Source organism: Pelophylax lessonae, assembly GCF_965119305.1.
Source record: "Pelophylax lessonae genome assembly, chromosome: 10".
NCBI classification, from domain to species: domain Eukaryota; kingdom Metazoa; phylum Chordata; class Amphibia; order Anura; family Ranidae; genus Pelophylax; species Pelophylax lessonae.
Window position 1 is genome coordinate 66,274,589 of NC_138777.1, and position 26,777 is coordinate 66,301,365.

The 26,777-nt window shown below is 38.8% G+C and overlaps 1 protein-coding gene across 1 annotated transcript in view; it reads right to left on the bottom strand.

The window, feature by feature from the left end:
* The window catches only part of LUZP2 (leucine zipper protein 2), a 950,181-nt gene that overhangs the window by 390,244 nt on the left and 533,160 nt on the right, over nucleotides 1–26,777 (bottom strand). The gene's annotated exons all lie outside the window — the stretch shown is intronic.

The following is a 26,777-nucleotide window of genomic DNA, read 5'->3' on the forward strand; positions in this document are numbered from 1 at the left end:
AAAGTTAGGACAGCATTATACAGAGTGCAGCATCCACATGTATGTGCAAATGTTGTACAACTAAAACCTCTTCTTTTTTTTTAAAGATAGCTAGTCAATGGAAATCTTACATTCCATCTCTATCTTCCAAGGAATCATGGGTGGAGGTAATGTAATATTTGCTGACCTCTGTGATATCAGCCAAAGACAAGTTAATACAATGTAACTACTTGCACAGAGTCTATTTTACCCCAGCACATTGCTATAAGATGGGTAGAGTGAACTCACCGGAATGCCACCACTGTCATGCTGCAGTAGGTGACTATTTCCATATGATTTGGCTGTGCTCCAGTATTGGGAGATTCTGGACAGCAATCCTTGGGTTTCTGGAGGAATGTTGGCCCTTCCAAATTTCTGCTCCCCAGCTAGATATCTCTTAGGGGACTTTGTAAAGGAGGATCTTACCAGCTCTACAAAGAACCTGCTGAGAATAGTATTTTTTTAATGGTAAAACAGCCTTAGCACTCAAATTGAAAGACCCTACCCCCCCCCCCCATCCATCAAATTTAGTGTGGAACTGGTTAACAAAGCATTACCATTGTTTAAATTAACATACGCCTCTAGGGGATGCCCCAAAAAATTCAAGAAAATTATCTTTCAGAATAAACGGAATTCAGAGAGCACTAGAAGTATTCCTTTTTTGCTTTCACATATCAAACTGTACTTACATCTGTACTCCCTGAGACTTAAAGGAGGAAGGAGGAGAAGGTTATCCCATTTTACTTATAGCACCATTGAGTGTAACAGCTTATCTGACTCATTGGAACACTTGAGTCAGAGAGTGAGGTAAGCTGCTATTGAGCACGTATTGAAGCACACAGAGCACTTGTGTGGATTGGAGCACCAGCACTTTATATTTGATATTTTCACGGCACGGAAGGATTATTTATTCGATTAGTTTTAACTCTATTTTCACTATGGACTTTTTTTTACACATTTAATATTTATATTTAAATATTTATTACATTTATTACACTTATTGATCTATATTTGCACGTTTACTTTTAGCAATTTTTTGGTATGACCATTGTTATAAACCTGAATATTGTGAATCTATTGGTATTATTTATCATTATTTATTTATCTTTGGTGGTGCAGTAATTTGTTATAAGACCATACAGCGGTTTAACAGGACAGGTTTCACTCAGAACAGGCCTCGCCATGGTTGACCAAAGAAGTTGGGTGAACGTGCTCAGCGTCATATTCAGAGGTTGTCTTTGGGAAATAGACATATGAGTGCTGCCAGCATTGCTGCAGAGGTTAAAGGGGTGGGGGGTCAGTCTGTCAGTGCTCAGACCATTCGCTGCACACTGCATCAAATTGGTCTACATGGCTGTTCTAAAGATGATGCACAAGAAAGCCCGCAAACAGTTTGCTGAAGACAAGCAGACTAAGGGCATGGATTACTGGAACCGTGTCCTGTGGTCTGATGAGACCAAAATAAATGTATTTGGTTCAGATTTTGTCAAGCGTGTGTGGAGGCAACCAGGTGAGGAGTACAAAGACAAGCGTCTCTTGCCTACAGTCAAGCATGGTGGTGGGAGTGTCATGGTCTGGGGCTGCATGAGTGCTGTCGGCACTGGGGAGCTACAGTTCATTGAGGGAACCATGAATGGCAACATGTACTGTGACATACAGAAGCAAAGCATGATCCCACCCCTTTGGAGACAGAGCTGCAGGGCAGTATTCCAACATGATACCGACCCCAAACACAGCTCCAAGGCAACCACTGCCTTGGTAAAGAAGCTGAGGGTAAAGGTGATGGACTGACAAAGCATATCTCTAGACCTAAACCCCTATTGAGCATCTGTGGGGCATCCTTAAATGGAAGGTGGAGGAGCGCAAAGTCTTTAACATCCACCAGCTCCGTGATGTCATCATGGAGGAGTGGAAAAGGACTCCAGTGGAACCTGTGAAGCTCTGGTGAACTCCATGTCCAAGAAGGTTAAGGCAGCGCTGGAAAATAATGGTGGCCACACAAAATATTGACACTTTGGGCTAAATTTAGACATTTTAACTTAGGAGGTGTACTCACTTTTTTTGCCAGCGGTTTTGGACATTAATGGCTGCGTGTTGAGTTATTTTGAGGGGACAGCAAATTTACACTGTTATACAAGCTGTACACTCACTACTTTACATTGTAGCCAAGTGTCATTTTTTCAGTGTTGATGAAAAGATATAATAAAATATTTACAAAAATGTGTGGGGTGTACTCACTTTTGTGAGATACTATATATATATATATATATATATATATATATATATATATATATATATATATATACACAGTAAAAGAAACATGAATAAAACAAAAGAAAAAACTTACCGGTTCAATAACATTTAAAATCTGGGCTCCCTTAGGTAGCCATAACATGACTATCACCCAAGACATTGGGCAAGTAAATTCCTGATCAGGATAATTCAATGACAGACAAAATAGCAGACATACCCAAATGCACGGGCACATCAAACCTAGGTTCCATTTTAAAATAATCCGAAACCCCAGTGTTTTTAAAATGATACCCAGAAAAATAAAGATTAAAATGGGGCAGCTGGAAGATGGTTGAATTCAAGGGGCCTGAGACTCTAAATGTAGCAAGCAATTATTTTTTTTTTGTATCCTGATAAACCCCTTAAACCAGTATATCATAAATAAAAAAAAAAGATAAATATATATTCACAGTTTATAGGATTTGACCAGACCCTAAGTTTCCAAAATGTTTCCTGGAGAAGAATTGTGTGACCAAAATGGTGAAATTCTTATGATACCTAAAACAATTTTTCCACTATGAAAAGTTGATTAGCTTGTTCAAGCTATTATTTTTTTTATAGTGTGGCACACAGTACTGATGAATAGCATGCATCAGCACTGAAAGTTTCCTTCCATCTACACATTTTATAGTGAGGCGATTTCTAATATCTTCAGCCCTGACAGAGTTTATTTGTAAGATGAACAGCCTCAAGTCTGTGTGAGAGAAGAACTAACACAGTCTAACTTCACTTATGTTTCTCACAAGGAAAATGAAAAGTGGAGCACAAATATTTTAACTTGTTGATGCGGTAAAATGTACGGATATTAAAAATCGTAAATGAAAGAACTCCATTAAGAAGCTTTCTTCCTTACTTTTGAAATTTTTTTATTAATATAAAAAAAAAGACTAGACTTGTGTTCTGTACTGTATGATCAAGAAACAGTATTTTGTTTGCACATTATTGGATTATAGCAAAGCTTCACCCTATTCACCAAGCTAAGGAGAAAAATCCCTTGTAAAGTAAACTGCCCTTTTGTTTTTTGTAAATTAACCCCAAAGTTGTGCTACACTAAATTACTCCCCCTTGTGCTTTCCCTAATGCTACATAAAAGGTTATTTAGGGAGAGTGGCAGAAAAGTTGGGCCAGCATAGACAGTAATTAGACGTTCCCAGAAGAGTAGAGGTCTGTTCCATGCAAGGAGGGAGTGGGCTGTGCTAATGAATTGACTCTTTCTGATGTAGTCTATTTTTTGCAAGTTCAAAAGCACATTGCAAGTCAAAAATTAATCATTTATGGAAAGAAAACAATTGAAAAAAAAAGAAAAAAATACTATGAGTAAGCCCTTAAAATGCACACCTTTTGCCATGCGTTTACCTGCAATTTTTAAGTTAAAGTTCAATTAAACCTACAAAAAATCTTTCAGTTTTATGTGGATACAGGCAGTCCCTGGGTTACAAACAGGATATTTGTTTTTAAGTTGAATTTGTATGCAAGTACATTTTTTAAGTTAAATAAAAAAATAATAGTTAAGTTTTGGATAGCATAGGGAAGGGTTAACACCCCTGCCATGTTTGTTTTGCTGTCTGTGCCCCTGTTCAGAAGATTTAATCTGACTTTCTGTCTCTGTGGCAATTGGATTTTGAACATTTTGGGTTGTCGTGTACACATGGATTGGTGATAAACCTTCAGTGGAGACACCTTTTTCCTATGATAACTGAATTTCCCTTCCTGGGGTAGATGTCCTCTCAATTTCTGTTGTCTCCCACCATTTGTAAGTATGCGGTGTATGTAAGTCGGATGTATGTAACTCGGGGACTGTTTGTACTAGAAAATTATTTTATGGTTTCTGTCTGCTCTCATAGACACCAATATTTCAACTCCTAAGATCCCGAAGAAAATTGTCTGCTCTCATAGACACCAATATTTCAACTGCTAAGACCCCCATAAAAATTGATGGTGTCATGGTGCACGATGTAAAATAATTAAGGCATATTTATTTTTATTTTTTTGGACAAAGTAACGGTTATAACTCATCTTTTTTTTTTGTCATCTGTGTCTCTTTGAAGAGATTTGCCTTTACCTGTTCTATGGCCAAAACAGAACAGCAAAGGGACTTCCGGCGCTAACTGTGATATCTCTCACTCTCAGGAATGAATAAAGTCAAGTTACCGTGTTGTGCTGCTGCTAATAAATGCTGATTCAGCATACGTCAGTGCATGGGGGGAGGGGCAGGAGCGCTATCCCATGGTACATAGTCTACAATGTAACTCAGGCAGGCTTGATGGAAAACCTTGAAAGGTTTATTTATTAAAAATATATAGTGATGATTAAAACATAATACAATGTGTTCCAAACCAGATCTGTGGCGTTGCTGGGGGTCACAGGATGACCGAGCCGCTGGGTGAGCTGGAACTGTGTAGATGATCACAACAGGGAACCAGGCAGGAGGGAGAAGGATCTTTTGTGCCAAAAGCAGACCGGACCAGCCGGTAGGGTGGCGTGGCTTCCTCCCAACCGAAAGTGTGGCTGCTCGCACTGGAGCAGTGTAGACGTGCCGTGGAGCCGCCACCCGGAGGTATCCACAGTGGAGGCCGCTACCCGAAGTAACGGTTATAACTCATCTTTTTTTTTTGTCATCTGTGTTTCTTTGGAGAGATTTGCCTTTACCTGTTCTATGGCCAAAACAGAAAGTGAGAGGAAATCCTTCCAAAGTCATGGAATCCCTGGCTGTCACCAGGGTTGCCAAAACAAGTGTCACCATTGGATGATTTCCCCTCTATTCGTGTTCTGGGAACAACCCAAAACCTGATATCTTCTTTTCTTTTAGTAAAACAGGACATATAGAGCAGGTGATTCTCCCTAATGTGGACACAGACTGCAATAAAAACCTAGAAGGTGTTTTACGTTCTCTCCACTCAGTCCAAAATAAAAAAAAAAGTTTTGCCTTTAGTTGTACTTTAAGTAATCCAGCAAGACAGTGACATCCTAGTTATGGCCCTATAAGATCAGTGGATGACACAAGTAATTATGGGAAATTGCTGCTGCAGTCTCCAAGAAAGCAAAAGAATGAAAGCAATTCGGCCAATTACCTACCAAAACCTGAAATATCTTTGTTGGGTTGAGCTGGACTTTAATCTAATCTGCTTGCCAAAAGGATATTTCTTTTTATTCCCCATAAACTCAGTTCCAAGATATGTGAACTTCTGCAGAGTTGATAGCAGTTCACCGCAAGCCTAAATAAGGCACTGCACTGTTTTGTGACAATGTACCCGAGTCTGAAAAGCCTGCATATCTAGCAACAATTTTGCAGTGTAACGGTTAATGAGCCACCGACAATGAGTGCGAATAACAATGGAACCACAAGTGTCTTTGACAGTGCTCTTCCAGAAAGCCATGCCATCTCTCTGTACCTGATTAAAAATAATTCTCTTTTTCTCATAGCAAAAGAAATAATTTTATTTTACTGAACATCCATCAAAGGAAGAAAAAGTCTTGGCAGGTTCACTGGTACAGTGACCAAGAAAAAGAAAGGCAGATCTCTCATCTTCAGTAGAAAATGATTACAGATCTGTCCATCTATTTTCAACCCCTAAACGGCATTAGACTGGCTGAGAAAATGAAAGAAATCTCACATTTGCTTTGTTTCCTGTGACTCCAGCTAATATAAAAAATATATATACATTAGATTGCAGTTTATGACAAAATAATCATTTCTAGCAGCTGGTCAGCCTAAAATATAGTTTCGAAATTTAAAAATACCCTTCCACAGTTTCATACACAGTCAGACTTTTCTATGAAATTAGGAACATGCATACAGTCTATCAGCAAAACAACAATATACTGAATTGCTGATGAGAAGGTTACTACATATCTGCTACACTTTCCATTATTAACTGACAGCTGTTCACCAAAAGAGGTCCACAAATTTAATAAAGGTATAATTCAATGTCACACATATGGACCTAGATAGCCTGGATATAACATATTTTTTATGTTCTATATTAAACATTTTTATTGTGGCTGCTAAATTTATTCTAACTGTATAAAAGGTCAATTTTTATATGTGCACAATGGATTATTGCATATTCTAGGCCATCAATATAGTATACGCTGCACAAACAAATAAAGTAAAAAAATAAAATGATGTAAATATAGACACACACAAATACAAGCCCATTTACTCTTCACCGTGCCGTTTAAATAAAAGAATTAAAAAATCCAAAATAAAACAACATAAAAACAAAATAAAAAATAAATAAATACCTATTCAGGTTTTTATTGTTCACTCTCATCAACGATTACCAACAGGCAATGCTGCTACAACATTGCAAAATTGCAGTAGAAAATCATTATAATTGCAATAATTGTACCATATAATCAAGGGAGATTTCTATGGTCTAGCTCCCACGCTTGGATTGGTTAATTACTTCATTTGTTCAATAGTTACTATTGCAGTTACATTGTACAAAAAAGGATTTGTACCATACTGTATTTATAGGCATGCTTTACTGAAGGAGAATGCAACGTTTAACCATTAACTCTATGAGGAGTTGATGTTGACTACATGCTTCACAGAGGTTAAATTCTGCTGACTGCTATCATCCAATCATGTCCAACCAAAAAAAAATGGTTTTGTTATTTTCCTTGCGCATGATTGAATATTCTTTGCAAAGTGAAATGTCATCAAATTATTTGACCTTGGGAGAAAATTCCCTTGAACAGTTCAACTTCCCTTCCAAAATGAACAGCCTATTTGCCATTCAGTAAATCAGCATCAATTTTTTTGGGATGGTGCTGGTAGGGTGTGGTTTTAGGAAAAGCTGGAAACCTGGAATTTTAGAATTAGGGACAATAATGGGTGCGACATAAGGCCACTAGGCTCAGGGAGCACATTCTGCCCTTGAAGCATTCTGTAGATAGTATCAGTTACATACAAAGTGCACAGTCACCTGATCTTACTTCAGCCTAGCAAATGCACATAAGTAATTAGTTGTTATAACGCACTGCATTGGTTGCTATGAGCAGTGCCGGGACAAGGTCATCCAGAGCCCAGGGCGAACGTGCCAAATTGCGCCCCCCCCCGCCAATATGTATGAGCATTATGTGTCCATAAAAATCCCCCTCCCAAAAAAAAAACCTCTCATAACACATATGCCTCTAGCACAATCCCTCCCCCCCCAACAAAAAGAAACTCCCCCCTCCAAACACAAATCCCCCCCCCACTCCTCTACCCCTCAAATTTTCCCTCCAAACACAAATCCCCCCACTCCAAATCCCCCTCCCAGCACAAATTCCCCACCATTAGTTCCCCATCCTTGCACAATCCCCTCCAAATGCCCCCCCCCCCAACCATCCCTACTGCCACAAAACTCTCTCTAAAAAATGTTTCCCTCTTGGAACAAATCCCCCCCACCATATTACCTTATGTAGCACAAGCCCCCAAAATCCCCCAATACTAGCACAAATCCCCTTCCCCCAACTCCCTTCCCTCAAATAACCACTCCTAGCACACCTCCCCAAATGTCCCATCCTAAAACCATTCTTACCCCCTTCACCCCTGTTGAAAAAAAAAAGCATTCCCCTCTGGGTGATCTCTGTACATTGCAGGGATTTTAACAAACTTTGTTGCAGATTCCTACCTTTTGTCATTCTGAAGGAATCATTGTTTGTTACTCTGTGCCTCTGTGCTTAGTGGGTCAAATGGGGTGGTTTCATAATTATCTATCAGCTGTGGCAGCTGCAGGGCTCTAATGAGGAAAGCTGCTGGGCCTGCATCCCTTTAGACGTGTTCCTATTGGGAGTATCTCACCAAAAATGACATTTTTGTTGCAGGGTATGCCAAAAATCTGACTTGTATCTTAGGCAGACTTTTGGGAAAATTGGTGAGGCAATCACACAAGCAGGAAATGATGTTTCTGGAGGTGTGGTCAGTATACATTCTGTGTACAGAACACCTCCATGTAGCCATATTGCATTGCATTTTCAGAAAATTACAACAGCTGCAGATTGAAAAGGAAAGGTCATTTGTAATAACATTCAATTATAATATGATTTGTGTTGCAATTGTATACGCTATATTGTTTTTTCTTTATTAGCTGATTTTTCTTTCCCCACGAAAGTGGAGTTACCCTTTAAATGGTTAAATTTACTAAATAATACCTTAAAAAAAATTCATACCATCTACATAAAAGCATTTTTGTTTTCAACATCAGAAAGCTGTCTGCAAAAACTGTTATCTATTTCTAGCTTTCTGTGGTATAAACAAAAATGACAGAAAAGTATGAAATCTTTGAAGTAATTAATTGCTGGAATTAAATCTTTAATGATTCACTAATCATCTTATTGCATTATTACCCTTAACAAGATTATAAAGACCATAAAAAAACACTTTAATGAAGTAGTAAGGCTTCCTTTGTTGCCCCCCCCCCTTCTGCAAATGCTAACTGCCTGGCTGTTATGCTGATTTAATGGATTGAGGTCAGCAATGTCATCCTCATATATTTCTCAATGTGAAATACTGTTAAAATGCTATATGTGTTTGCTAAGTTCACTCTCTCTATTGTGCACAGGTGAAAATATTTGTGTTGCTCCTCATTTCATTGTTTTTTTTGTTTTGTTTTTTTTACCAGACAATAAATTATGTCTTTATGAGATGCTCATTACTGTCAATGACAATGATCAGAACTGAATTCTAAGGCCAACTAAACTTTCAGTTTAACCACTTGCCTACCGGGCATTCAAACCCCCTTCCTGCCCAAGCCAATTCTCAGCTTTTAGCGCTGTCCAACTTTGGCTGACAGCTGATCAAGTGGTAAGGGTCCGGAACTGAGAGCGGCAGCTCATGCATGGGGGGACGTACATGGACGCCCTCCCGGCAATTAAGGTCCGCACTGTAGCTGTCTTTCAGCTATATCACAGACAGGAAGTGGTTAAATCAGCTAAATACATTCCAGATGCATAAAAAATAAAAGGTGTTCAAAGTCGTACATTTCATTTTCCTTTGAAAACAGCCACAGTCCAAATAGAAAAGATTGTCACCTGCCAGCTTGGTGCAGAGACTCTTGTTCTTTTTTTTTTTTTAAGCAGCACTGATGCCTCCTCTGTTGTTCAGAGCCTATGAAATCAGCAAGGGTGCAAATTTTGCACATTGGAAATCCATAGGTCTGATTCATAGGGGGTGTGTTGAAGCTCAAAAGAAGAAAATTGTTGCGCACCACCACGGAATCCGACGAAGAAAAGTTCCTTTGTTCACATAGGTGGTACAAGGTACATTAGGGTAGGATAGTAGACGCGTTTCACACGACTGCTACGTGCTTGTTAACTCTGAACAAGCACGTAACAGTCATGTGAAACGCATCTACTGTCCTACTGTGCTGTACCTTGCACCACTTATGTTAATAAAGGAATTTCTCTTCATTGGATTCCGTTGTGGTATGTGACCATTTTCTTCTTTAGCACCCACCTTGAATCATGGACTTTGACTAGTCTCAGTGGTGTTATCTCTCTTCAGTGTGTTGAAGCTCTCTAGAGTGTGCTGGTAAGAGGAAAGGCGTTTCTACACTGATTTCCTAACATAATAAATTGTGGGTCTCTAAACAACTCTTTTTATGCATCTGTAATATATTTAGTTGATTTAAAATAAAAGTTCAATTTAAGTATGCACATAGACAATTTTATTGTTCCAATCATATCTTAATGGCCACACAGGTTCTATTGCAATGTGGAGAGCTGTATTATACAGAAAAGGAACATATAGCCTCCACCTGTCTGGTTTTGAAACAAATAGTTTAATTTGAACCCCTCTTCCGGGGTCATAGATCTGTGTCCAAGTATCTTACATCTACAGACCAGAACACGGACCTAGAATGAAGAAAGGTTGGATTGCTTGTTATAGGAAGTCTTTTACTTCTGCCTGTCTCCTTCTTTATAATAGCTGCTTCACCACTGCTTAGAAACTGAAAAAAGTTCAATGGCACAGAAAAGATTTCCCTGACAAGAAAGTTGTCTGTGATGACTGGCATCAAGGGCAAATTGTGTCTTGGCAGTAATCCTCGAAGGCAGTAAAGGAAAGGTTCTGGGATCAACTCTAGCAGAATCCTCAGGCTTCCTTGGTGTCTTTGAGTTTATCTCTGGCTGCAGAAACAACTCAGTGGAATGTGCTCTACACCGAGGATAAGGTGGTAACCTCAGATACATAGGAATTTTGATGTTTCTTTAAGAAAATGTTTGTTTGTTTTGTGTTGTTTGCAGAATAGAAGATTTTAAAATAAATATGCTACATGTATAGCATTAAAAATATTCATATTATTAACTAGATTGTAAAAAAAGACACTTTTCCATCATGTAAAAAAATGTTGGTTGATTTACTAAAAAAAGTAGAGCATTTTCCCTTTCAAAGTGAATTTTCACTTTGCAAAGGGAATTTCTGTTGAAGTTATGCTGTCCTCACTCATGCAATCATGTGCAAGCAAAAATCCTTTCTTTTTTTCTTTATTTTAATTTTCCCTGCACACCTTTGTATATTCTTTTTCAAGTGAATTTTCACTTTCATTAACCTACTTCACTAAGTATAAATTCACTTTGAAAGTAAATATGCTGTATTCCTTTAGTAAGACAAGGTAAGAGGGGGCAATTGGTTACATCTCACTTAACACATGCTTAGTCTTGTAGAATTTTTAGAATCAATCCATTCAAAGAATTAAAAACAAAAATAAAATTTCTTTGAGGTTTAATGTATACACACCTAAGGAATAACCTGCAGCAAGCATTTTCAATCTGTTTGCAGCTAAGTTCCACATGTGGAATGGTCCATTGGTTGCACTAGGCAATGGATGGACATTTGTGCGGTAGTGGTAGCGGTGATGTCTTATTGTCTGTTAGGATGCCAGAGGCTGTGCGTAACCAATGTATCCTTCTTTCTTGTAAGTGCACGTCTTTACCAATAAATAGTTTTTTTTTTAATGTCTGCGCAATGAGTTGTTTCCTCCTTTTTCATGTGTGACATAATGAGCTGGAGTGTGGATTACTAGCACAGTTTCATGTTAATGAGATGGGGTTTATCCATCCATGCTGAGGGCCTGGATTTGCTAAGAAAGTGTCATCCCATTGATGAGGCGCTCTTTGTTTGCATTGAAAAAGGCTACAAAAAGGCTGTGTTAGAACTGCAAAGGTCGATCCATCTGGTAAGAAGCAAATCCTCTTTTGTGCATAGTGGAGAACGGTGTATTTAAATATGATCACAAATATATTCAGGAAGAATCACCTCTGAATGGTTGTTGGAAACCTATACCTGATCACACTATCTTGTGCATGGGACTTTTTTTCATCTATTTATTTAACCATGAACTCGCTTTTGGTTTAATTATTTTACTTCCATCCAGGGAGGATGGAAATCCCCAACCAACCCCAGGATAGATGACGCCAGGAAGGGATGGGAAGGGAAGAAGGGGAGGAGTAAACCACCCGATGCAGAAAACCTTGATGACCTCAAATACCAAGATGACAGTCCTATTTGAATCAAATTATTTATGGAACTGTATCAATGCATATATGTAACTTATGCCTATTGTGTTTAGCAGAATATGATTTCCTCCAATATTGGTCCTGAGGAAGCTACGCAAAAAAGCAAAATGCGCTGACCAACGGAGGTGACCCAGTGTTACAGACACGCTTCTGGAGTATTGGAACCCAGGATGTACTAAGCAAGGGAGGTGCTGTATAAGGGTCATATTCTGTATCCACACATCTGTATGATTTTAATGTTTTCTTCTTTGTATCTTTGGATGTTTTGCAAACATCCTATATTTTTAATAATATGTGTATCAATAAAATTATTGTGATACTTTTATAAAATAAATTAAGTTGGTCTCATGCTATTGCCAGTAAACTCCATCTATTGCAGGACTAGGTCCTGCATTTTTTTGTCTATTTTGTATATTTTGGGATATGGCATGGTTAGAGTTTAGCAAAACTATACTCCCACAAAAGCTACTGGCTCAAAAACGTTGATAAATGCCGAATAGCCATGTTTTTCAGCATTTTTTGCCGTTTTTCAGCTTTTATCAGAGTTAGAGTATTTTTACAGCTATAAAAAAACTCCTCGCAAAACCAACTAGTTCTGTTTTTTTCTTTTCCTGCCAGAAAATGCCCCTGCCAAAAACTGCTGATAACAGCCTATGTGTGCATAACAACCCCGCTGACGAAGTCTCTGACGCAATGCGTATGGGGGAGGAGCCTGTTCGGAGTACGTTGATTACTGGAGGTGTATAGGAAACTGTGTATGACGCTGTAAAGCCCGCACTGCTTTAAGTGCTTTTGAATTTAAGTGGAATTTCATCGATTTGAGAGGAATAAATAGCCTTATTCAAACAGAGAGCATTAGATCTGTTTTTCTTTTTACACCGGATTCCTGGCCAATTCGGAGGGATAGCTGGAGGCGGTGAAAGGAAGGGGCATCAGGCTGCTATATATATCCCAAAGCGTGTTTGACTCTCAGGAGTCTAATCCTAAGGTGAGCTGCTTATCTTGCACCATCCACTGGGAGCACTGGAGTGAAGCATGCAGCACTTTGATTTATAATCACAGATGAAGATAGTTTTGTTCATTTTGATTTCACTTTATGATCCACTGTGAATTGGGACTATTTAGATCACTTGATATCACTTTTAATAGAGTTGATTGAATAAGATTGATTTTGATATTTGATTTATAACCTATTTGACACATTGATTGATATTTTCACTTTTTGCAACACTATTACTTATTGACATAGGATAACATGCTGGGGAGTTTATTGGCTGCAGAAAAAAATGTCTGATGCCAAAAACAGCCGCTGTAAAAACGTCCAGTGTGCATGAGTCCTTAAAGAAGGGGCAGTCAGTTACAGACCACAGGTGTAGGGGATTTGGTGTCCTCCCATATTGATGAGTTGTTTCACACGGCGTTGGTTGCATTATGCAACTGTTGAACATTTGGAATGGCATTATTCATCTATAAAAGATGTATAACCAGCAGAAGAGGCAGTCAGATATGAACCACAGTTGTACAGGATTTGGAGTCCTCCCATATTAATAGGCAAAGTGGCCATTGGCCAAGAACATGCGTATCATTGACTTATTAGCTAAAAGTTAAAATGAGCAGCTGATAGAATCCCTTGCCTGAGCAGTGGTTACTGAGGAGTGTTCCTGGTGATTAACCCCTTGGGGAAATCGCTATTCATTTCATTTTCAGGTGAGCGCGGTGTATTCACTGGTGGAGGGGACTGAGTTTTTTCCTTATTTCCTGCACAACACGAATTGGATTGGGATCTTGCTGTCTATGGACTATCTTTTTATCTTTTTATCTTGCGCTGCACTTTATTGTTTATGGAATATTTTATGAGATAACAGTGATTTATCTTTTGTGTTCAGCTGCAATATTTTATTTGATTTTACATCATTTGTCTGCGCTGATTAATTTTTGTATTAGGATAAAAGTTAAAATGGCTCCTAGTAATGGATCAGGTGAAATTATATTCAGAGGTTGACATTGGTGCTCCAAAGTAACATTATGTTTTGTGAAAAACAAGTGACGATAATAGAGAAGTTTTAGTCCCCGTTCACACTGGGGCGACCTGTGAGGCGACCTGGTCCCCTCACAGGTCGCTGTAGGTCGCCTTCCATAGGGAAGCTGCGGACCCGTTCTAATAGGAGCGACACAAGTCGCTCCGACTTAGAAAAAGGGTCCGGAGCTTCTTTGGGGCGACCCGGAGCGACCGTCATAGACTTCAATGTTATGAAGTCCGTGCCGGCCGCTCCGAGGTTGCGGCGCGCTGCTCGCACCGCGACCTCGGAGGTCGCCCCAGGAAGTCGGATCGCCCCAGTGTGAACTGGGCTTCAGAATGTAAAGAAAAATAAATTATACTTGGCTTGCACCCAACTGCTAAATAAAGTGCTGTGTATCGAAAGACATGCCTGAAAGAACATTCACTCAGAAAATATACCGTAGGTCTGTGCTAGAAATTCTAAGGATTTTTAGAGAATAGTAAAGAAGTTCATTTACACTATTTCCATTTATATATTCACCTGGTTATCAGGAAAACTGTTCCCTGTCAGGTATTATTTAAATCTTGGAATCTTCATTGCTTACAAAAACGAATACAATGAGGTCTTACAAAGTTTCAACACAACTTTTTTTTCTGCCATAAAAAGGGCTACCCACAAAATCTGAGAGCAAAGATTTGCTTCACTATATCTACACCCTTTTACAAATACAGTTTGCAGTGTCTTGTAATATCTTTCTCATGTTAGTCTTTTTTTCACAATCCATGAATCCAGGAAATAAGTCACAACTGGCGACGTAGAGCCGTAGGCACAAGCTATTTTGGCTTAAATGGTTGACTCATCATAAAAAATGTATCTCCTATATAACTGTTAGGTATTATTTTGAGTCAGGGTTTATCTACCTGTAACCCTCCTTCTTTCTAATGCTAAACATATCACAGAAAATGCATATATTATTCCAAATTCCATCAGAGATTTCAAACCATGCTAACAAGAGGATTAGCAGAAGCTTAAACAGATATAAAATTTGTCCTGTCTTTAAAAATAATAGAAATGCAATCTGATCTCCAGGCACACTCTCCTATACAGTATATTGGTAGGCCAAGCCTATGTCACACTACAGCCTATGTAGAGCCTAAAATGTATACATTGCATGATGTAAGTATCTTCATTGGGTCACATGTGTATATATATGCTGTATATATAAGAATTATAATTAAAACAATGAGCTGATCACCTTGATTCATGGTTTGATGGGAACCTAAATGATCAGGCAAATGTGATGTTTTCCACAACTGCAATTGGTTATGTTACTTGAGCCTGCTCATGCAGAATTAAGATGTGCATGATCTGCTTTGGATCAGGATAATCAGCACAGTTATATTCAAACAAATAAGCAAATCACAATTTGAATGACAAGTATCTAATTTACCCAAATTAGCCTATCCGTGACCAGTTCCATATTGATGCACTTATTTTCTAGATCAGAATCCCTTTTTTTGCCTAAGTGACTCTATTCTTCGAAAATTGCATAACTATCCATTTTATGAAATATCAGAATTCTATAAAAAAATAAAAAAAAAATCTAATTTTAAAGTCTATATTGTTAGATTAGGAGTTAGCGTACACATCTTATTTTAACACCAGGGTCCTCGTTTTTCAATATTCCCACCTTCTACTCTCATTACTATCAATTGTCTCCTAGGTGTAAAATAATTAAATAATTCTGTCTCATATTGAGCTCAGACAGTGAACCATTATGGTTATCTCCCATATTACGTATTTATATTTTGTTGAATCAGCCAGCTACTCCACTCTCACCATGCTTTTCATTATGTGCCACAGCACGTTATAATACTTTTAGATTTAATATAACATATCCTAAATGGAACCATCCAGGAACTGATGAAACAGAAGTCATTTGAAACACGATGATTCCTATATTATCAAGTCAGCGTAATGTGGATGCATATTATATTGCAAGCAAACAATTACATTAATTGGTAATGTTCATTTACTTGAATGGTAAACATTTCAAGCTTATTTAGTTTTAGGGACCTGCAGGTTTAAAATTACCAGCGCAGCAACAGCATTTTAAATATGCAGAGGGAATAAAATATTATGAGTATGTGGGAACAGCAATACTCTGACTCATTAGATTATAATAAAGCACCCTGATAAGCAGAAAACTCTGGTAAACATGACATCTGACTCTCTATATAGCCTATAAAGCTGCTGTATGTGTAGACGAAAAGATGAAGGGGAGAACTCAAGGGAAAAGCAGTTTGAAATTTCCCAATCTAGCAACAACTATGTTGACCCCAGGCCACCCTTTAGATCTGCTACAGTCCTATCACAGCGGAGCTGATAAAGTTCAGCCATAAAATAGTATGTGGCTTCGAAGTTGGAAAGTGGAGCTTGTTGTGGGGAAATTTGTGCTGTTTCTCTTTCACAACACACCAATAGGGCCTTTTTATACATGCGCAAAAGAGATGTTGGAAACAGGTGGCAGAGATGCTTTTTTAATGTCCATGAAACTGTCCACCTACACAATAATAATGCGGCCACACAGGATTTTAGACATTCTTGTAGTCAAGATGTTTCATGGTGTGGCATATTTAATTGATCATGTTGGGTTTTGCATGCTGTCTTCCAAACGCAACCAATAAAAAGTCAATACGACTTTGCCGCAACAGTAGCTATGACAGTTAAGGCACAGGAAATCAATGTCAATTTCTCCATTTTAGATTAAATAACCCCCCACCCCTGCAGATAAAAAAAAAAATTAGGCATGCAGGAAGCAGCAGTATCACCTTCAACCGGCTGTCAACCATGGTTTGAAAAGATATCTACTGAGGATCACTTTTCAGACCTCAGTAAAGTTTTTTGCCCATATAAAAGAAGAGCCCTAAGGGCTCTTTCACACGGGCGTTTCTTTTTTTTTTGCCCGATCAGGTCCTTTTTTTTTTTTTTGTAACGGACACGGATGACACTTGTGTCATCCGGTCCGTATGTCCGTTTTTCATCCCATCCGTTTGCGGATGAAAAACTGACATAATGCATGTCTATGTAAATACGGATGTCTGCAGGTGACACCACTGACATCCGTTTTTGCTTCCGTTCCGTTTTTTGAAAGGAAGAAAAAATAGGGTTCTCCTCCGTTCAAAAAAACTCAACTGAACTGAACTGACAAAAAACGGATGTCAGAGGATGATCATCCGATGACATCCATATTTACATAGAGATAAATTATGTCTGTTTTTCATCTGCAAACGGATGGGATGAAAAACGGACATACGGAACGCCCGTGTGAAAGAGCCCTTACAGAGTTGCAATGATATCTGGCTCTGCTACATTGGTTACATCTGCCAAATGTGATGACATGTAAGCTATATTATCAAAAGTATTGGGATGCCTGCATTTACATGCACATAAACTTTAATGGCATCCCAGTCTTATGCCTCGTACACACGCAACGATTATCGGCCGACCAATCGGCCGTCTTTTGTCCAGAGTGGTGTTTTGTTGGTTGGAATGTGCCTAGACTGCACACTAATTTTCTCGGCCAACAAAAATCTACTTCAGAAGTGATGTCATGTGCTAGTTTACTTTCCGTGTGTTTTTTCTTCTCTGAGCATGCCCAGTCTTGCTCATCAGATTTTTGTCTGCCGAAATCTGTACTGACTGACGGAAAATCGGCCGTTGTGTTGACGGCCAACAAAAATGTTATAGCTGGCACACCGTGATTTTTTCTCCGAAAAGTCGGAGTCGGTTGTCGAAAGCATCATACTAACAAGCCGAAAATCAGCCGATCAGACGTTGGCCGAAAATTCCCGGCCAATAATCGATGCGTGTGTATGAGGCATAAGTCCGTAGGGTTCAATTATGAGTTGACCCACCCTTTGCAGCTATAACAGCTTCAACTCTTTTGGGAAGGCTGTCCACAATTTTTAGGAGTGTGTGTATGGGAATATTTGACCATTCTTTCAGAAGCACATTTGTGAGGTCAGGCACTGAGGTGGATGAGAAGGCCTGGCTAGCAGTCTCCTGTCAAAATAATCCCAAAGGTGTTCTATCGGGTTGAGATCAGGACTCTGTGCAGGCAAGAAAAGTTTCTCCACCCCAAACTCACTCATCCTTGTCTTTGGCTAGTTGGGCCCAATTTGGACATTGTCAATTAGGGGAGTACTCACTTTTGTTGCCAGCCGTTTAGACATTAATGGCTGTGTGTTGAGTTCTTTTGAGGGGACAGTAAATTTACACTGTTATACAAGCTGTACACTCACAACTTTACATTGTAGCAAAGTGTAATTTCTTCAGTGTTGTCATAAGAAAAGATATAATAAAATATTTACAAAAATGTGAGGGGTGCACTTTTGTGAGATACTGTATATATATATATATATATATATATATATATATATATATATATATATATATATATACTGAACCATGTACATGTAAAAGGTGAGTTCTGCTTGGCAACAATTTTGTTTTTTATAAAGGGGTTGGGGAACCTAAAAAAAAAAAACAACAACATAGGGCAGGAGCCTGGAATAATTTACCTGTCACAAATTTAGCATTTCCAGACTTCCTTATAAAATGTATCAGTTGTTTCCCATTCTTTACAATTTTTTTTTTATATTGATATTGCTCAGTGTAGATCCCGGTGTCTTGTATTTCCTGTAATAATGTTGGTGGTGACACCCCATGGATTTATGTGTTCTCCTCTATTCATCTAGCTGCCTGTACTGTTGAAATTGTTTCAAAAGTGGCTTCCTTTTTTTAAAGTTATGTAATCAGGACTCCAACTCCCAGAGAAGATTGAATCTTCCAGCATGCTGACTGTCTCACAAGAGCAGAACTGCTGACAGTTGTAATATTATGCTTGCCTTCTCGTGCATTAGACATTTTTTACCATTTTCTAAAATTAAAGTGTCAAACTAATATAACACAATAGCTGCCTTTATGCCCAAGACACCTTTTGTGATGTTAATGAAAAGCTAGTATTTCAGAATAGTTATGTGGTATAAAAAAAAAAAATCCCCTTTCTCTCTTAATTATAGATATTCATATAGTATGACTTTAATATAGTAATTTATAGTGAAATGTGAATTCTGTGTGGATCAGCAGTCTCTTCCTCTCCAGACTGTATTAAAGTCAGTGAAGATGTAAAGTACCAGACTTAGCTTTAAAAGTACTTATTTAGTTGGAAACTTTATACATCCAGTTATTCAGGATAATGTGGAGGGTTCGTATGTGATATATATATATATATATATATATATATATATATATACACCGTATTATCAAAAGTATCAGGACGCCTGTCTTTACACGCACATGAACTTTAATGGCATCCCAGTACGTAGGGTTTAATATTGAGGTGTTACACCCTTGGCATCTATAACAGCTTCAACTCTTCTGGGAAGGCTGCCCACAAGGTTTAGGAGTGTGTCTAAGGGATAGTTTGACTATTCCTCCAGAAGCTCATTTGTGGAGTCAGGCACTGATGTTGGACAAAAAGTCCTGGCTTGCAGACTCCCTCATCCATGTCTTTATGGATGCTGGTGCACAGTTATGTTGGAACAGGAAGGGGCCATCCTCAAACTGTTCCTACCAAGTTGGGAGCATGAAATTGTCCAAAATGTCTTGGTATGCTGACACCTTAAGAGTTCCCCTCACTGGAACTAAGGGGCCAAGCCCAACCCCTCAAAAACAACCCCCCACCATAACCCCCCCCTTCCACCAAATGATTTGGACCAGTGCACAAAACAATGTCAATAAAGACATAGATGAGCATATCTGGGGTGGAGGAACTTGACTGGCCTGCATAGAGTCCTGACCTCAACCCGATAGAGCACCTTTGGTATGAATTAGAGCGGAGACTACGAGACAGGCCTGACCTGGCCTCACAAATGCGCTTCTGTGATTGGACACAGTGTGAGCCAACAATCAGGGGATCCGGTGGACCCGAAGTTAGCTGGCACCCGGCGATTGTTCCTGATAGAGGCAAAATGGTGGTCTGCCTATATAAACAAGGTAGATCACCGATCTGACAGAGAGGAAAATGGAGATCCTGTGTTTCCTGCTGAGCAGGAACACGGGTCTCTGTTCTCCACCAGTCAAAGCACCCCCCAGTTAGAAAGCACTCCCAGAGAACACCCTTTGATCGCATTTGATGTTAACTCCTTCCCTGCCGGTGTCATTAGTACAGTGACATTGCTTTTTTTTTAGCACTGATGACTGTATTAGTGTCACTGGTCCACAAAAAGTGTCACTTAGTGTCAGATTTGTCCACCACAATGTCGCAGTCCTGCTAAAAATCACTGGTCGCCTCCATTACTAGCAAAAAAAAAAGTTAAAACATTTGAAATATACAAATTTATCCCATATTTTGTAAGCGCTTTAACTTTTGAGCCAACCCATTAATATACGCTTATTGGGATTTTCTTCTTACCAAAAACATGTAGCAGAATACATATTGGCCTAAATTGATGAAGAAATTAGATTTTTTACATTTTTTTTGTTTATAGTGCAAAAAATAAAAACAGCTGTGGTGATCAAATACCACCAAAAGAATTTGTCAGATAAAACATAGAAGTGCCGTATTGCAAAAAATGACCTGGTCATGAAGGGGGGTAAACCTTCCGGAAGTGAATTGGTTAAAACAATCTCTGCAACCAGTTTCAGTAGCTTTACCAAAACATGCAGAAAATTTCGGTAGTTCTTAATAGCCCTGATTTTACAAAGTGCCGCTATTGATGCATTACATTATAAAATAACTACTTCTAAGTCACAGACAATGAAAATGGAGCAAGTTAAGACCAACTCTAAGTTGGTGTATGTCTGTCTCTGTATGCTGTATAGCAGACGGCATATTTGCTACTGCTACCTCTTTCCTTCCCCAACTATCATTGATTGTTAAGAAGTTTGTTGGCTTCATGGCTGACATCCTCCTAACAACCAGTGATGCCCGACAGTGGGTCGAACCTGATGGGGAATCTGAGATACTAGTTCCTCATCAGGTCTAATCTCTCCCTGTGACTGACAGCAAGCAGTGGGTAGATTTTAAAGTCAGTAGCAGACTGTCTATTGGCTATGTGTACATTTTTTTTTTTAAATAGATTTTATTGAAGAAAAGAACATCAAAAACAAGGCATATTGTTCGATCAACAAAATTTTGTGACTAGACAATAAACACATCTATCACAAATTACGTATTCTCACAAGTCATAAATGTAACCTTAATAAAGGGATAGTTGGATGGATCTCAGCAAAAGAACCACTAATGCGATCAAAGAATTATGGTGGGGGGGGGGGGGGGGTGGGAAAGGGTCCATACCCAATAGAAAACTTAGTGAACTTGAGTCCTACAGTGGAGTATTACTAGCTGGCAGCTGCGTCGGTGAAAGTTCTATTGAAAGATTCCAGTCCTTTGTCATCAGATAGTGATGTTAGAAAGTTCTGCCATTTGGTAAGGAAGCGTACTCGTGACGATTTTGAGTTGAAATCTGTGTTGATTTTGTCCTTGTGGAGAAGGCTGATAAGCTCTTGTTTAACCTGAGTAATAGTTGGACAGGTCGGGGATATCCAATTAGAAAGGATAGCCCTCTGAGCTATCAGTAAGCAAGTAAGAATCCAGGTGTGAGGGTGGGGGGTAGGTCTGCTGGACCTTAGTTAAAGTTGTTTGTCCCAATGTCCAAAAATTAACAGTAAGGAGTCCTTGGGATGTAGTAAATGCGCGATTACATTATTGACGGACAATATTTGGTCCCAAAATGTAGAGATGAAGGTATATGACCAGAATCTGTGTTTTAGGGTTGGTCTCTCAGCACTGCATAACAGGCAGGTACTAGATTTGGGATTGCTATTTTCAGATAATCTTTTTCAATGGAGGATCTTCAGCTGTGTTTCTTTCCATGTTTCATTGGGTTTTAGTTGCGGCTATGTGTACATTTACTGCCTGCTGTCAATCACAAGAGGAGGAGATGGAAACCTTTGTCTGTAAAATACCACCAGGCTCCACTACTCAGCTTTAAACATTCTTGGCATCTTCAGTGAGAGAGGGCATCTTGGCACTAAGGGTTTGTATGGACAATCTGGTCTCAGCGTGCATCTACACAAAGTGCATGCTCCAGATTCATGGTACATGATACAACAGGTACATGAATTAGTTGCCTGCACTTACATTTGCCCAAAAAACATAAGAGTTTGGTGCTATAGTGTAGCCATAAAATAATGACCTAGCCAATCACATCAGCACCACATCCCAATATATGATAGTTGTACAAAGAGGACAGACAGAAGTGGGACTTTTACGGTGAAAATACACAAATCATAAAAACTATTACTTTGTTCATTATCAATAAAAAGATTTCTTGTCACAAACCACAGAATAAATCAGATTCAAAAGGTAGTATTGCACATTGTGATAAACAATTCATAAATAACACCACCCTCAAACTAAGGAAGTTCTCCCCCGACAGATCGGCTGTATAATACAGTATGACTGGTGTATGTGACGGAGGACAGCGAACACCTAACTTGGGCGCGTTTCGCCTTTCTGGCTTCCTCAGAGGTATTAAGTAAAGAGGGTTCGGGTGGTGACTATAAAGAAGAAAAAAAAAACACTAGTACAGAGTAAACTATATAATGCACTTAACATTCTTTTTACTATTTACTAGTGTTTTTTTCTTTTTTTTTTCTTCTTTATACAGACGGTCCCCGGGTTACGAACACAATAGGGACTGTAGGTTTGTTCTTAAGTCGAATTTGTTTGTAAGTTGAAACAGTGCATTTTTAAGTGCAACTTCAACCTGTGCAGGGATGTGGGATGTTTGGGTGCTTATGGGTGTGCAGTCATGTTACCTGGGGCTCTTGTGGCCATGCAATACATACACTACTGCAGTGTGTAATGTGTCTGGCGGTGCAAGATGGCTGCTGAGTGGTAACTGTGACCAGCGTGGAGCACAAGTGACCGAAATTGACATCCGTTCGTAAGTATGAGTCGTTCGTAACTCGGGTGTTCGTAACTCGGGGACTGCCTGTAGTCACCCACCCACCCAAACCCTCTTTACTTAATACCCCTGAGGAAGCCAGAAAGGTAAAACACGTCCAAGGGAGGAGTTTGCTGCCCTCCATCACATACACCGGTCATACTGTATTATACAGCAGATCTATGGAGGGTGGTGAACTTCCTTAGTTTGAGGGTGGTGTTATTTATGAACTATTTATCACAATGTGCAAAACTATCTTTTGAAACTGATTTTTTCTGTGATTTGTGACAAGAAATCTTTTTATTGATAATGAATAAAGTAATAGTTTTTATGACTGTATTTTGAACTTTACTGAATGGGGAAGTCAATGCCGTGAAAGTCCCACTTCTGTCTGTCCCCTTTATACAACTGCTAAAGTGTAACCATCATCTCAAAAGGATTGTAAAAAAGGAATACCCTCTAAGACACCAAAAGAGGGGGGAACTATTATGAGCTACCTAGAAGCGCACATTGGTACAATAATGTTTTTAAAAGATATCAATTTTATTATACAAATAAATATTTAAAAACAATTTACAGCTTAAGTGTAGTAAATTGCATAGATATCTCAAAGCATGCCAATGGATAGTCTTGGATATGAAGGAAAAGCACCCAACATTTGCCCTGCGGAGGCATGACAGCATTTTAAAGAGTGTCTTAGAATTCCACTGAGAGTCTCTTGCTCAGCACACATTTTTGCTCTTGAATGGTCTATTTCTACAGCTAGAGAACAGGAGCAGCACACATTTGCATTGAATATGATTGACCTGGAGAATATATTTTTTTAAGCAAAACTGGAATTTACTTTACACATAAAAAAACAGACTAGAGGGGAATTTTGAACTTTTGGCATTGACTGTAACAGTGGGCCATATTTTATATCATTGGTATCTGGTAGGAAGTTTAACTACTAACGCAATAACATGAGAACCACCAACATTAGTGTTTAAAAAATTTTTTTTAAACTCTTAATTAAATGTAAACAGCACATCAATTTGAAAATCAAGAGAATTATTCACTAGTACATTTTTTTAATTTTCTTTCATCTATAAATGCAGATTTCTCCACTTTGCAGATAATCATAAATCATGAAATCATAAAGCATCCTCAATTTATCCTTCAATATTTTGAATTGCTGATCCTTTTAGTTCACTCATAATAATGAGGCAGCTCTCACTCTACTGTCATCTGGATAATAGTATGAATTTAGACCTTATATCAGAGAAACCCCAATGAACCATACATTTTACGGCCTTCGCTAGGTAGGTTTGATACTCCTACTGTGTTTATATAAGACCCCACTGATATTTTTAGAATTGACTCGATTATGCTTATGGAAAAAAAAAATTCTATATACATCACAAGATAAACTACCACTATTTCCCTCTAGATGGGATTCATGGTATGCAAAAAGACAGCTGTTCCTGTCTTAAAGTATAACTTTTATTTGGGTTTTGGATAGAGGGGAAAGGGATTAGAACACCTGTCAGTTTTTTTTTTTTGCTGCTTTTGCCCCCATTATGGAGATTCACCCTCTCTATTTGTCTTGTTTACTATTGTTATTAGAAGTGAAAGTAAAAGAGAACCCTAAATTTTGGGTTGTCCCAAGGAAAGTAATAGAGGGGATATCTTCCAATGGAGGCACTAGTTCTGGTGACATGGGGGTCCCCAAGGAACTCCCTTAAGCACTTACAAACCACCACCATGTATTTACATTGGTATTTTGACGTTAAATACTGGGGTTATGGCACCAGATGCCAGATAGCTCCCATAACCCCAGTATTTTTTTAAACAGTGGGCGGTCTGCTTTAACATAACGGTGGTCCCAGTGGTGGATTCGCTGCGGGATCACCTTTATGGGCAGCAGGAAAGATGTCTCCCCCTCCCGCCGCTCCCGGGTCATTTTCCATGCTTACCGGACCCGTCAGTAGCAGGGAAAATGATCCGGTCTGCTGTCCCCTCAGGTAGGAAGTCCAGTGAGGGCAAGATTGCCCTCACTCAACTCTATGGCCTTGGAGGACTGGAGCAATGTCATATGTCCCTTCCTAGCAACAGATTTAATGAGCCCATTTTTTTCATCATGAAAAAATTTCTTTTTTTTTTCCTTTTTTAGTGTAGATGTGAGATCTGAGGTCTTTTTTGACCCCAGATCTCACATAAAAGAGGTCCTGTCATACTTATTTCTATTACAAGGGATGTTTACATTCCTTGTAATAGGAATAAAAGTGATCAAAAAACTAAAAAAAAAAAAAATAACAGTTAAAAAATTTAAAATAAAATGCGTACCTGTTAGCTCGCGCACAGAATCGAAAACACATGCAAGTAGCGCCCACATATGTAAACGGTGTTCAAACCACACATGTGAGGTATCACCGCGATCATTAGAGTGAGAGCAATAATCTCAGCCCTAGACCTCTTCTGCAACTCTAAACTGGTAACCTGTAGAAATTTTTCAATTATCGCCTATGGGGATTTTTAGGTACCATGTTTGTCGCCATTCCACGAGCATGCGTATCTATTTACTCAGCGTAACATTATCTTTCACATTATAGAAAAAAATTGGGCTAACTTTACTGTTTTCTTATTTTTTAATTCAAAAAAGTGTATTTTTATTTTAAAATTGCATTTGTAAGACCCCTGCGCAAAAAAAAACATATATAGTGTTTGGGGGTTCTAAGTAATTTTCTAGCAAAAAAAAAAAAAAACTGATTTTAACTTGTAAACAACAAGAGTCAGAAAAAGGACCGGTCCAGAAGTGGTTAATTTGTAGTAATTTCCTCTCACTTCCTGTTTGGCTATCGGACTTGTATTAGCAATGGAACATAGATGGCAAAATAAAATCTGACACGAGTTATAACCATCCCTTGCTCTATCCAAAATGAAAAAAAAGTTTTGCCTACAGTTTTACTTTTACTGATTGACTCTTGTTATTATGTGTTTATAATACCTGTTTATTGATCATTCTGATATATTATATCCTAAAACTATTTTGTGATTGTGACAGTATTTTTGATATTTACTTCTTCATATTGTATATTTCTTCTACACATAGAAACTGTACGGTTGGAGATATGTCATGATGATACTATTCTGGTTGAACTTACTTAGTACTTTGTACCTTTTTGGCCATTTTATGTTCCTGGTATTTTGTACTAAATGTCTAATTTCAGTAAATAATTTGTAAACATATATGACCCACAAAAACAAGGACTGGAAGAAAAACAGGCGCTGCTAAGTGTAGCATAAAAGTTTAATACATGAAATGATATAGCAACTCACATGGGAATTAGCTTATGTCCATATTCCTAAATTGCTTCCTGTATTGGTATGTCCGCATGCCGACTGACCTGCAGCCGGGAGATGACGATGCAGGAAGGACCATGAGGGAGCTGGATCGGGTAGAGGCTGCGGGGAACCGCAAGCCTACCGAAATTGACGTAACGCGTTTCAGAGCATGTGTACTGGGGCCCAGTACGCATGCTTCGAAACGCGTTACGTCACTTCCGGTAGGCTTGCGGTTCACTGCAGTCTCTACCTGATCCAGCTCCCTCACGGTCCTTCCTGCATCGTCATGGCCCAGCGATCCAGTGAGCGTGGGGGGTGGAGCAAAGAGCTGCTGACTCACAGTCACCGGCTTTCTGCTCAGGGAGCTCTGAGAACTGAAAATCGGCGGTGTTTGATTGCTTGGTTCTCAGTGTTAGAGGCACCGGGGACAGATGTGTCAGAATGTTTATACTCCCACAGGAAAATGCAATGTTTTATAGAGTTGGAAATGCCATATATGTATGTATAAATGTAAATCTTTATTTGTTCTTTTTTGTATTTTGTTTATATGTATTTTGGAAAATTCATTAAAAACATATAATATAAAAAAAAGAGAATGTTTATACTGCTCTGATAAACAGTG